The sequence below is a fragment of the Rhipicephalus sanguineus genome, chromosome 6 (genome assembly GCF_013339695.2).
Source record: "Rhipicephalus sanguineus isolate Rsan-2018 chromosome 6, BIME_Rsan_1.4, whole genome shotgun sequence".
Taxonomy (NCBI): domain Eukaryota; kingdom Metazoa; phylum Arthropoda; class Arachnida; order Ixodida; family Ixodidae; genus Rhipicephalus; species Rhipicephalus sanguineus.
In genome coordinates this window covers 57,789,344-57,802,865 of record NC_051181.1, presented here as the reverse complement: position 1 = coordinate 57,802,865, position 13,522 = coordinate 57,789,344, and positions in this window count along the sequence as shown.

Below are 13,522 nucleotides of genomic sequence, written 5' to 3'. Positions count from 1 at the left end.
CGGGAGAATCAAAGAGAGGAAAGCAATACAGGATACATAGCGAGATGAAAGGATTGAACAAAGGTGGAAGCACGAGAGAAATAGAGAGAAAGAAATGGATGAAAGATGAATAACTGTAGAAAGAAGAACAAAGAGAAATAAAGAGAGAAAGGGAAGAATATTGGACCTTTCCTCTAGAATGATATGGTCAAATGATGCGTCTTGTTGCTTTACAGTGGCCAGTGTACACACTTGATAACACACTGTACTTAAAAAAGTTGCAATAATAGGTGCTCTGTCGTCAAGAACGTGACTGCGCTTTACATGGCCACATGGCTCTTGTAGGACAACAATGACCATTGACTGAGGCGAGCACGACCTTCTAAATTGCTACTAGGAAGTTGTTGGAGAGAGCATAAGCACATCTGCAGTGATAGCGAGAAAGATTTTCACTGGATGTTAAACGCGAGGGGCACATCATAAGTCATCCATGTACATATTCTCACTGTTAAAATGTGTATCAGGCTGCATGAGCCATTATATTAGGTCTACCAGTTTATTTGTTGTAGCTGAACAGCAATATATGTTTTGGGCATCGTCAGACTGTTTGTGATTGGCGTCCAACAATGTTTTCACCAATATTTCATGCCGACGAGACAGAATTATGCCAAACCCTCGACATCCTAAAGCCCTGCCACGTTGTTTGTGGTGCGAGAACACTTCAGTTTTCTCTAAAGTATTATGTGCTAGTATTACGTAATAAATTTCTAATGTGACATTACGTACAACATTCTCACTACGTAAAACACTCCTAAGGACCGGTCTGGCATTTTGTTAAAGGCGAGTCTGTTTAAGCTCGCCGCAATTTGTTCATCGAAAACATAAATGATCATCATCATGAACCAACTCGCACGCTCTGCATCCCCTTCTTGGTTCCCTTCTGCCTCGCGACCAGAACAATGCGCCGATTTCTCCGGCGTGGCCTGAAATAACCATGATTTGTGAGTACCTTTCTAGCCCCATACATCTTGGCGCTCTCGTGGTATCTCTTTTACATGATTCATGGCGAAATTTGCGTGGGAGGGCATCAGTGTATGAAGAACACGATGAACAGGTCATTGCATAAAAAGCGTGAGATACTTAATGCGTAAGTCATGAAAAACTTTATTTCAGTCATGTGTGGCACATACCCGTATACCGCGGCCCAGAAAATGGGGGTTATGAGCTAGAGGTGATTCATAGTTTGTATCAACCCAGCAATGGCGGTAACACACTTTCAAAAATTCTTATGCGATTGCGTTGTACAGCTTGTGGCGAAAATATGCGGGGCAGATGTCCGCATCATCCTCGGTGATGGAAATATCAGAGGGACGCAAATATTGAAAATAAAAGTTAGAACCACAATCAAGTCGATGTATTCTACGCGGCAGTCAAGTATTCATCCACAGAGCTACGCCAGTGCTTGAAACTGCTTACGAAAAAGAATACAAGGCGTCTTATCGCGGTAAGGCCACTATGGTTACAGTGCTCGCGTTTGTAAAAGTGCAATAAACACTACATGTTAACTCCTATGACTCGCCCAGCTATGGTCAACCAATGCTCAACGCGGAGGAATACTGCAAAAATCACTTCTTATGCTGTGCACATAGTCGCATAGCATAGTGTAGTTCGTGTCGATGAAACTGACATATGTGCTCTTAAGTCAGTGCCGACGTCACGTCAGACCACGGCATACATTTGAGCGTCAACGTAGCTGACGCTCCTCGGCAAGCCCACCGGCAATCCGTTGGCCAGGGAAGAGGGCCAAGGAGCCCCCCCCCCCCCCCGTAATTCTTGCTTCGTTAAATAGGTACTTTCCTCTAAACAGGTGGTGTCCTCAAATTGTCAAAGTCTTCAGAATGTGCTCCCCTCACCCCTACCCCACCGCCTCAAAAATTTCATCGCTAATGGCCTGTTCTCGAATACTATCAACTACTCAAGATGCCCAAAGAACTCGGTCCAACTGTTTACTCTTCACTCAAAGCAAGAAAAATATCGTAGCGGCTTAACTCGGCTATGCCAGGATACACGCAGCGTGAGCGAAGATTGAGCTCAATATTCTCAGCTCTCCTGGTTCTCTAGGGTTAGCTTGATTATCATGGTTACTGCTGCATTAATGACACACACGTGGTGTACGCTATGTGTGACACATGTACATTTATCTTTTCCTCAGCGTGATTTCTCTATTGCCACAATGACGGCTCGGTGGTCAGTGTAGTAAAACGCTGCAGTCGCTATGGCCCCAACGCCCGGCGCATATTGAGGCTTGGCTACTGCGCAACGGAGGCGCACGGCTGTGCACCCACCGGTGCAAGTGCGTCTGCCGCGGCTATGAAGTCACTCCTCTCGAATGCGCAGACCCGTGAGGCCCGCGTGCCGGCAGCGGCCGTAGCCGCTACCGCCACGCATATTCAATTGCAAGAGCACAGACGAGGCACAATGCCAGAGGAAGCCTCACCCTTGACAGCGCAGTTAACCATGCGTGACAGCTTACCCACCTCCGATGACACGTTAATTTTATCATAGGCTCGGAACAAAACTATTATAGACCTCACAAAGGCCTTTCCCAGTAAGGTGTGCGGAAATTGATGTGGTAGCTCCCACTGTATTATCATAGCAAAGTAGAGAACTCCAATTTATGTCAGACATGGCGCCACTAAGCCTTAGTTGTCTTTGTTGTTGTTTTTAGCTTTTTTTATGTACACCGCTATTCCGTTTGGCGAAAGTGGTCTTGACAAATGTCGCACCATAGAATGTCATTTCGTGTTTTAGTTTGTCCTAGAGAAGCCGTTCCACGTGCATTAGGGTCCCTTTACATTCCCGTTTTTTTTTTTCAGTGATCCTACACTTTCGAGTGTGCACCGGTGTGGCCCTTGTTTTTCTTGGTTTGTGCTTTTGCAGTTATTGTTCCGTCAGGACGAAAACGTAAATCTACGAATTATAACACTCCCAGTAACGTGCACCCTGTCTACAGCAAGCAACGGTCTTGCAAAACAATATTTTAAAACCAAGGAGCTGCTTTTAAGTCGATACTGCTGAACACATTACCAGTCGGGTTTCGGCCCTTTCAGTTAATTAGTGCCAAGGACAGATATATTTTCTTCCCTTTATGACAAGGCTGTTGAAGGTGCATTACCTCGGGTCCTTGTCATTCCAAATAACTATTTCGTTCACATTAACTCGCAAACTGCCAGGTACAGCTTTAGAGCGGGTAGAATACCCAAACCAGCCGTCGTCCTACTGCTCGCAACACCACCCAACAAGAACCTGTTTTAATGTTGACTCCGGCGCATGTGCGCATTGCCGGAAAAGATGCGGCTCAGCCCAGCGCCGGATGACTCTGAGTATGGATATGGTCATTAGAGGCATAACAATCTTTAGGAAATTCGCGGAGATTTTAGCCTGGTTTATCGCGTGGCTTACTACTCCGTTGGTGACTGTCATATATAGAGCGATCACATACACACAAAAATAATACGTACACTCGCAAACCCATATATATATATATATATATATATATATATATATATATATATATATATATATATATATATATATATATATATATACATAACAGTCATTCATAAGGTTTCATTAGGTCCAGTGGTTCTCCTAAAACACCAATTGCGCATCGCACAAGCACTGTCTTGCCACGAGTCGAGAAGGTGCTGCGCGGCAAATGCAGTGCTGCCTTAAGGATCGGCCGTTCTGCGTTATAACGGGAACAGTTGCATAGGACATGTTTAAGTTTTCGTGAGTGTTGCGTGTGGTGCACGTAGGCGTGTCCGGCTGCCTGACCTTGTACTTGAAGTATTTGGTATAGGCAAAGTCGAGTCTCAGCCTGTGAATACACGTTTCATCTTGCCTGTTTAGTCCTTGTGGCATGTAAACGTTACACGTCGGGTCTATTCGTTCAGTGGTTCGTACTAGTGACTTCAATCGCACCATATTGTTCGCTGCAGATTCCACGCGAACGCAGATTAGATGAGCCAAATATGCTTACGGCAGCGGCTCCGTTCTCTTTACGGTACCTTATAACTTTTCATGACAGAAAAGCCACTACCACCTCGGCCGTTTAACCTACGCCGAAAATGACACACCCCACGCGCAGGTGCGGAGTTCTCTAGTGACAGCTGCAGCGGCAGAGTCGCACCGTTCCCTCTCCTCGTTTCCTTCACCTCACCCGCCACTCTTTTACACCTCATCTTCCGGTGAATATTGCTCACAACGGAACCTAATAAAGATAATATAATGTGAGGGCACCCTAAACATCTCCATAGTCCGTCTATAAATTATTAGGTATTGAGGAACCTTGGGAGAATGCCTGCCACAACTGTAAGCCTAAAATGTAGGGGGCAATGCTCGGACGGCCTGAGAGCAACCGCCCTTCCTTCTCTCATTTTGCCACTTTCTTTTGCCGAAAAGTAAAATACCTCCTTACAATGACCACGACAGCATACATACACATCTCTATGTGGTGCAAAGCCATGGAAGCCTGACTGACGTATATTTACGCGAGTTTACAGACGTTCGCAGCACGATGACACGCCCATGCTCTTTGGCTCTTCCGTTTAGGCAAAATTAAGGCGGATACGAAAACAGGTGTGTGACTAGACTTCCTAACATTCATGGCTAGCCTATCTGACATCGTTTTCATGCAATTTTAGGCGTAATAAATAGGCCACATAAATTGTGGCTAGCGTGTATTCACAGTTCATTATGCAGACGTCAAGCGGTCGCTTGACGTCTGCACGTCAACACTACAAATGTACTTCTACGATACAGTCTTCATGTCAGATTGTCGTACGTGATTGCAGTGGGCTTCGCTTTTAAAGCATTGTAATAAACACTAAATTTGTACTCCTATGGGTGAGCAAGCAATATTGAAGCATTGCTCAACCCAGAAGGAATGCAATAACGAAAGTTACGTATGATATTCACAGGATTGCACCGCAAAGTGTCTTAGTTTCCAAAATACTGACGTATGTACTAAAGGGTGCCATAAGTTATTCTTTCAACACCAGTGTTGTCGACGTACCCGCTAAGCCCACCATGTAAGCACAACTACTAAGGTTTCAAAAACACGTCGATCCACCTCCTAACGCATGGTTCAGCATAGAATTGCTCGCTGATTGATCGCATGAAACCGATTCCCACCAAGCGTGGGATCTGCCGAATCGTTTCAATGATTGTGGTTAGTAGTTCACACTTGTCGTGTGCATATCGTAGCGTGTGCCCTATCTAAATTCTTGTTTCCCTGTCGCTGGGGCGCTGTTGTTTAGGTAGTGCAGAAACAGAAAATGGGAGAGCGAGAATCAAAGAGAGGAAAGAAATACAGCAGACATAGGGAGAAAAGCATTGAACGGATGGGGAAGCAAGAGTGAAATAGAGAAAGAAATGGATGAAAGAGGAATAAAGATAGAAGGAGCAAGAAAGAGAAAGAAACAGAGGGAGCGAGAGAATATTGGACCTTTCCTCTAGAATGATATAGCGAAATGGTGCATTTTGTTGCTTTACAGTGGCCAATGTACACACTTGATAGCACACTGTACCTAAAAAGTTGGAATATTAGGTGCTCTGTGGTGAAGAACGTGATGGTGCTTTACATCGCCACATGGATCTTGTAGCACAACAATGGCTATTGACTAAGGTCTGCAGCAGCTTCTGCGATGCTGCCAGAAAGTATTTAGAAAAGTATAAGCACATATACAGTGATAGCGAGGAAGATTTCCACTGGATCTTTAACTCAAGAGTCATAACAAAAGACATGCATGTACATATTGTCCCTGTTGAAACGTATATCAGTCTACAAGTGCCGTTATATTAGGTCTGCCAGTTTATGTATTGTAGCTGAACAGTAATATCGGTTTTCGGGATTGTCAGTCTGTTTGAGTGGCGTCCAACGACGTTTTCACGGATGTTTCCTCCCGACTAGACAGAATTTTTTCAAGCCCTCGACATCATAAATACATGCCATGTTAATTGTTTGCGGTACCAGACACTACAGTTTTCTGTAAAGTATTCTGTGCTAGTATTATGTAATAAATTTCTAAGGGGAGATTACGTACAACATTTTCAAGGAGCCATTACGTAAAACACTGCTAAGGACCGGTAAAACACTGCGTGGCATTTTGTTAACAGCAAATCTGTTTAAGCTCGCCTCAATTTGTCCATCGTCATGTACCAACACGCACTCTCTGCATCCTATTATTCTTCTTCGTTCTCTTCTGCCTCGCTCCCAGAACGATTACGCTGATTTTTACGGCATGGCCTGTAATAACCATGATGGGTGAGAAACCAAGAACAGGGAGACACAAAGAAATAGACAGAAATAAATAGAAAGAAAGAAATTGTTGCGGAAAAAAATTCTTCGTGAGGCGCGATTCGAAACCGAGCGCCCTCGAAACGAAGTCGAGCGTCCTCATCACTGGTATTTCTAAGCATGGTAGCAGAGCACAGCAAAGCCTTGAATCATATTGTGTAGCAAGGGCGCAGGAAAGGAAAGTGAGCTTGAGAAGAAGAGATGTGGTGGGGTGCCGGAAGGAAAGGTGGCGGAGTGAGTGTAAACCATAACATAGAAGGAGTGAGCAAGAGAAAAATAGAGAGAAATAAATGCAGAAACGTTATAAAAGTGAGGTATTGGTATAGATGGACTTGCATGATTAAAAAATTGCGCTACAGTTTTAGGGACAAAAGAGTGAGCGAGGACACACGTTACAAAGCCGACACGACAGGCGCTGGATTTACTGTATAAATGTGAGGGAAAAAGAAGTCCAGGGAGGCGAAACGTAAACGTTTACGGGGCAGGGGCATACTGGGTACTACAATAATGCCGAACTGTCCTTTGATGCTGCACGACCATTGATGACAGGACATGACGATGACTCATAAAGTTCTTTTCCGAGTTGGCTGGCGTCATTGCTACACTTTTGTTCTACTAAAGTCACTTCAGCTGGGATCAGCATAATCGAGCTTGAACTGACGCATGCGCTACGCTGGTTCAATATGTGGAAGGCTTGCCACATTTCGCCTTTAGATTCTTTCTTATATTTTGCCAAAACTGAAGTTTTTTAGCAAAATTGGGCTAGACAAACACTCCCTACTCTGCATGGACACATAGCTTGCGAAATGTCACAGGCGTAGTTCATTACCTACCTCACATTGAACATATATGTTCGCATGACGTGTTCGCCATTCGTGTTACTGTAGCATTCGCCATTCACGTTGACTGTAGCAGAAAACAACGTTCAGGTTCTGCCTGGCTCCTATCTTCAATTTATGAGATGTGTTGTGAACTTATGGGACCACTACCGTCTTTCTGTTACGCCTCGTGCTGCCTGTGGGTTTCTCTCCAACTCTTTTAACATCGTTTTTCCGACTGATACAAGCACGCTGCCTTGGTCACCGCTTCCTTGTAGGCTCTGTACCTTGAGGTTAACGCTTTCATTCCATGTGTACACATTATTTTCTGATCGGCAGATTCATGCATGTGTTAGCGATCGCCCTCCTAATTAACTTTTGTGTGTGCAGAATCAAGCGAAGTATGCCTCATCTCTCCCCTCGTTGGGCAAATATATCACACGTGGCTCTCTTCTTGTTTTACGTTGAGATCTTAATGTTCTAGTATGCTTTCGGCGGCGAATTCATGGATGAATTGCAAGACCTCGTGCGAATCCTCAAACACCTTCACGACTTTATGCACTTCTGATTGGTCTAAAGACACGAAGTAGTCGTCGACATATATGAAGCACTTTGTAACATTGCTTCTTGAATCTGCTTTTGAAGTGTGTTATCTCGTACGACTAAGATCGTGTGAGACAAGGGTTGCCATGTCGAAATGGCATAAAACAGCCAATAAATTGGAAAAACTAGCCACAATAGCCAAAGCAGCTCAAGGGCAGTAAATGTAGCCAAAAGTGGCCACGCGTGTGTGAAAAGAACAGCGAAATTTTTCGTTAAATGACTATACGCAAGGCACTTTTGGTGAAAACACAAATAAGCACACCAAGATCCTAGAAAAATACTTATTGCTGACATTAAATCATAAATTGCTGATCTTATCAATAATTTCCGTGATGATTACGAAGTTTCTTCCACTGTTGCAGAAATCCCACTCTCCTCATGCGTGCTGCTTCAATTTTATTAAAAGGAGTATACAATATTACAGTTCCTAGAATTGAAGCCTAAATAGCATCCGCCTTCGCAATCGTTTCCCGCATGATAACGATGTCAATGCAATTGATATTCCCGAGCAACAGTGTGTGCCTAATGCTAAAAAAATAAGAATGACTGTTCGTTACATATCTTATTCCTAATATCGATAAGTGCGGATCGTCCTGGAAGCAGAGCGCTTTTTTGTGCTGTTCACTTTGAACACAGTTTAAAACCGCGTTGAGGAATAGGCCTGGTCTATAACTTGATGCCTCATGCAAGAGGTTTCCACCGCGACCAATCCAAATTCAAGCCGTAACAGCTAAACATAATTTCATATATGTAATGAAAGCGCCAAATTCACTTCTGGGAGGAGGACGCACGCTTTAGCCGTCACGTCTCAACAGCGCATGCTCGGACGCCAGTGTCTGCGACAATATATTCATAATTTGGTCCAAATCGAGGGGAGAAGAAACTAGCCAGTGGCTAAGTAGCCAAAGCGCAGCCAAGGCACGTTTTGTGCCGCCACCGGCCTACGAAATACCCAAATTGGTGCAAAGTAAGCAACCCTTTCAACCCTGCCTCAGATTGCGGCGGCCAAGCATCATCCGGTGTTTATGCCGTCGACTCGATTGAACACAGTGCTATTCTATTCGATGTTCGACGAACCTAGGCACATTTCAACATTTTTCCTGAAATTTGCTACCCACATTGATTTTGAAATGTCATGTTTCCAAATATACCCGTAGAGTCTGCAGCTGCCTTTGGTGGGATGTCAGTACATATCATTTACGTCTATCGAAAATTGACGTACACGACGTAGTTTCTAGGAAATCTAAAACACTCCTCGAGTTCCTCATCAGAAAAGAATCGTCAGTGGCAAGTGTGCCAATCACGTCATGCGAAAAAGTGTGTCGAATACGAAGTAGGTAGTGTATACATGTGGTTGGGGAAATCTGGAAGATCCTCAATGAGCGGCTCAAAGAGCATGGCTAGGTATGTCAGCAAACGGCAATCTGAGGCGCAATCTTTCGATGCGCTATGTTTGAAAAAGATTCAGTTTTGGCAAATCGAAGGATAAGACTACATGCTAAATATGGGGAGCCTTCCGCATATCAAACCAGCATAGCACATGCGTCAGTTCGAGCTATATTCTGCTGATGCCGCCAGATGTTAAATGAGAAACAACATGTAGCCATGAGGCCAGACAACTCGGAAAAGAAGTTAATCAGTGATCGTCATATCCCGTCATTATTCGTCACGTAGCACCAGAGGACAGCTCGGCGATATTGTAGTCCTCTTCCCCACTGTGAACTGTTTTATTTGCCTTTCTTCCAATTCTGTTTCTTCACGTTTTTTTTCAATAATTGCGGTCGGTAGTTCGCGCTTGTCGTGTCCTTTTCTTAACGCGTGTCCTGTCTAAACACATTTTTTCCCTGTCGCTTGGGCGCTGTTCTTTAGGTAATGCAGACAGAGAAAAAGGGAGAGAGAGAATCAAAGAGAGTAAAAAAATAGAGCAGACATAGCGAGAGAAAAAGATTGAACGGAGGTAGAAGCAAGAGATAAATAGAGAGAATGAAATGGTTGAAAGTTGAATAAAGATAGAAAGATCATGAAACAGAAAGAAATTGAGAGAAATCAAGGAATAGAAATAAACAAAGTGAAAAAGAGAGAAAATCACAAATAGAAGATAGAAGAAGAAACAAAGAGAACATTTGCAAAACAGCAGAGCTGCGATAGCCCGGACCACCAGCACTACATAAGTGCGCATCAAAAGCTTTACCCGGATTGGCTACCATACGCCAACTTAGCTATTTTTCAGGCCAGTGGCGTAAAAAAACTCCCTCTCAACTTGGCTACTTCTTGGCTACTTTCTTGCGCTCTGTATTTTCACCGAATTACTACTATCTGGTGATCTAAAAAAGGCATAAATTCGACGGAAGGTGGAAGCTTGGAGAGATGAAAAAATCGGGAACGCGGGGTGCCGTGGGAGCCAAAGTTTCGACAATACGACTTGTCTTCCTCAAAGGTTGAAAGCAGTGGCTTTTGCACGTTGCAGGCAACTAGTGGGCAAAATCCAATTGTCACTTTTACGCTTTTTCCTTGCTTTCAAGATCACCCTTCACATTTTTTGGAACCCAAAAACACTCACATTTTTTGGAACCCAAAAAGGTAATCTCGCATTTCAGCTGAACGAAATGGCTACCCTCAGTGTATCTCTAATGACATCTACACAGGTCATTTAAATTATACCTGTGAACTTTACATTTGTTGACTCGTGCAGGGATTATGGGTACTTATGTGCTATCGTCTTATATGGGTTTGGCCGTACTGTGAATGCATCAAAATAAAAAAAAATGCTGCTGTGTGTCTGATTTTTTATTTCAAGGTAGATTCCAAATTCATTTTTGACACAGATGGCCTTCTTTCTTTTCGTTCAAAGTTCTTCTTTTCCGTTCCCTTTCTTTTCAGATGAGCCAGGGTGTGAACAGTACATTCGTAGAGTTTGGCTGAAAAACCCCACCTCTTTGCCTTCACTGGAGCAGGATGATCACTCTTTATTCGGCAAGTAGTAGTGTGTATGCACGCTTACTGCCACAGCTGTGTGCTGTCTCACAATTTGTAAAAAGCCCAGTCAATGCTACGACACTCGTAGCATTGTAGCACTCGTAGTCAATGCTACGGCACTCGTATAGCGGCGAGTGTTCTACACTCGCCGCCATGGCTGCAATCAGCGCTGACTAAGACTCCTAGGTTTCAATTCGCATATATACCCCATAAAATGGACGGGAGGATGTCCGCCGCCGTAACTCAGTGGTAGAGCATCCGACGCGTTAGAGCATCGGACCTGCGGCAAGTTATCCTTTTGTCCACTTTATTTGCTTCACATTTATATTTTAAGTTGTACAGATTGCCTCCCCTATAATTTCCTTGACACTATTGTCTGTTAGTTCTCATTAAGATTGTGTATAACAAATAAAAAGAGCCTTTAAATGTAATCTTCTATCCTTCATTCAAAGCAAGGGTATCGTTCTGGCACACACTATGCCTATAGGTAGTATGCGAGAGGTTACTAGTCAGCTGCCAGCTCTTAAAAAAATGACGTGCTACGTGACGTCACAGGTAGAAAAAGAGTGTTCCACACTTGCCGCCATGGCTGCCATCGGCGCTGGCTAACAATTCTAGGTTTAAATTCACATATATACACCACGAATTGGACGGGAGGATGACCGCCGCCATAGGTCAGTGGTAGAGCATCGGACGCCTTATTCGAAGATCGCAGGCTCGATCCCTGCAGGCGGCAAGTATCCTTTTCGTGCACTTTACTTGCTTCACGTTTATATTCCAAGTACTACACATAGAGTCCCCTATACTTTCCTTGGAATTATTTTCTGTTAGTTCTCATTAGTATTGGACCTTTCCTTTAGAATGATATGGCCAAATGGTGCATTTTGTTGCTTTACAGTGGCCAACGCACATACTTGATAGCACACTGTACTTAAAAAGTTATATTAATAGGTCCTCTGTGGTGAAGAACGTGACTGTGCTTTATATGGCCACGCGGTTCTTGTAGGACAACAATGGCCATTGACTGAGGCGAGCAGGAACTTCTAAATTGCTGCCAGGAAGTTGTTCGAGAGAGCATAAACACATATGCAGAGATAGCGAGGAAGATTTCCACTGGATGTTCAACACAAGAGTCGCAACAAAAGACAGGCATGTACATATTGTTTTTGTTGAAACGCGTATCAGGCTGCATTAGCCATTATATTAGGGCTACCAGTTTATTTGTTGTAGCTGAACAACATTATATGTTTTGGGCATCGTCAGACTGTTTGTGATTGGCGTCCAACGATGTTTTCACCAATAGCTCATGCCGACCAGACAGAATTATGCCAAACCCTCGACATCATAAAGCCCTGCCACGTTAATTGTTTGTGGTGCGAGAACACTTCAGTTTTCTCTAAAATATTGTGTGCTAGTATTACGTACTAAATTTCCAAGGCGGCATCACGTACAACATTTTCTAGGAGCCATTCCGTAAAACACTGGCAAGGAGCAATTGCTTAACACGTTTGTTGAAGCCAATACGTGCAAGATTTCTCAGGAGACTCCGTTTTAAAAATCAGCTATATTTTGACAACAAAAAGGGACCGGCCGCTTTTTACTTTCAGCTTTGTAGGTAATTTAGGGGCAAATTTTTACAGTGTATTTCTACAGCGTATTTTACAAAAATTGTGATGATTGATGGCGGGGTGGGTGCCTTGCAAGTACAGTTCTACCAGTGCTCCCAAAAGAGTATACAACGGTCTGTAGAGAGACCGCTATTTCAGCTTTCGCTGTGACTGTGCTGAGTGTTCCGCGCCGGCCTGGCACTTTGATGAAAGCGAATCTATTTAAGCTCGCCGCAATTTGTCCATCGAAAACAGAACTTACCATCGTCATGAACCAGCACGCACTCTCTGCATCCTCTTCTTCTGCGTTCTCTTCTGCCTGGCTCCCAGAAAGATTTCGCCGATTTCTCCGGCGTGCCCTCTTATAAAACCAATATGAGTCAGTGAACGAGTACAGTGAGACAGAACGAAAGAGAGAGGGAGACACAAGGAAATGGACAGAAAGGAATAGAAAGAGAGATATTGTTGCCGACAGAAATTCTTCACGAGGCGGGATTCAAAACCGACTGCCCTCGATCCGTAGTAGGGACCTAATCATTGGTATATTCAAGCATGTTAGCAGAGCATGCCTTGTATAATTTAGTGTAGCAAGTGGGCAGGAAAGGAAAGTGAGCTTGAGGAGGAGAGATGTGATGGTGAGAAGGAAGGAAGAGAGGAGGATAGTGTAAAGCATAGCATAGAAGGAATGAGCAAGAGAAAAACAGAGATAAATACATGCAGAAACGTTATAAAAGTGAGGTATTGGGATACTTCAACTTGCATGATTAAAAAATTGCGCTACATTTCAGGCACAAAAGATCGAGGGAGGACACACGTTACAAAGCCTACACGACAGGCGCGAACGATGAACTAGATTTACTGGAAAAACGTGAAGGAAAAAAAGTCCAGGGCGGAGAAGTGTAAATGTTTACGGGAGAGGGGGGTACTGGGTACTACAATCATGTCAAACTGTCCTTTGATTCTACACGACTCTTGATGACGGGACATGACGATGACTTTTTCGAGTTGGCTGCCTCCATTGCTGCAGGTTTCTTCTACTAAAGTCAACTTCAGCTGGGGTCGAGGTTAAACTGACGCATGCGCTATGCTGGTTCACTACCTGAAAGGCATGCTATAATTCGCCTTTAGATTTTTTCGTATATTTTGCCAAAAGTGAAGTTAATTTGCAACATTGGGCA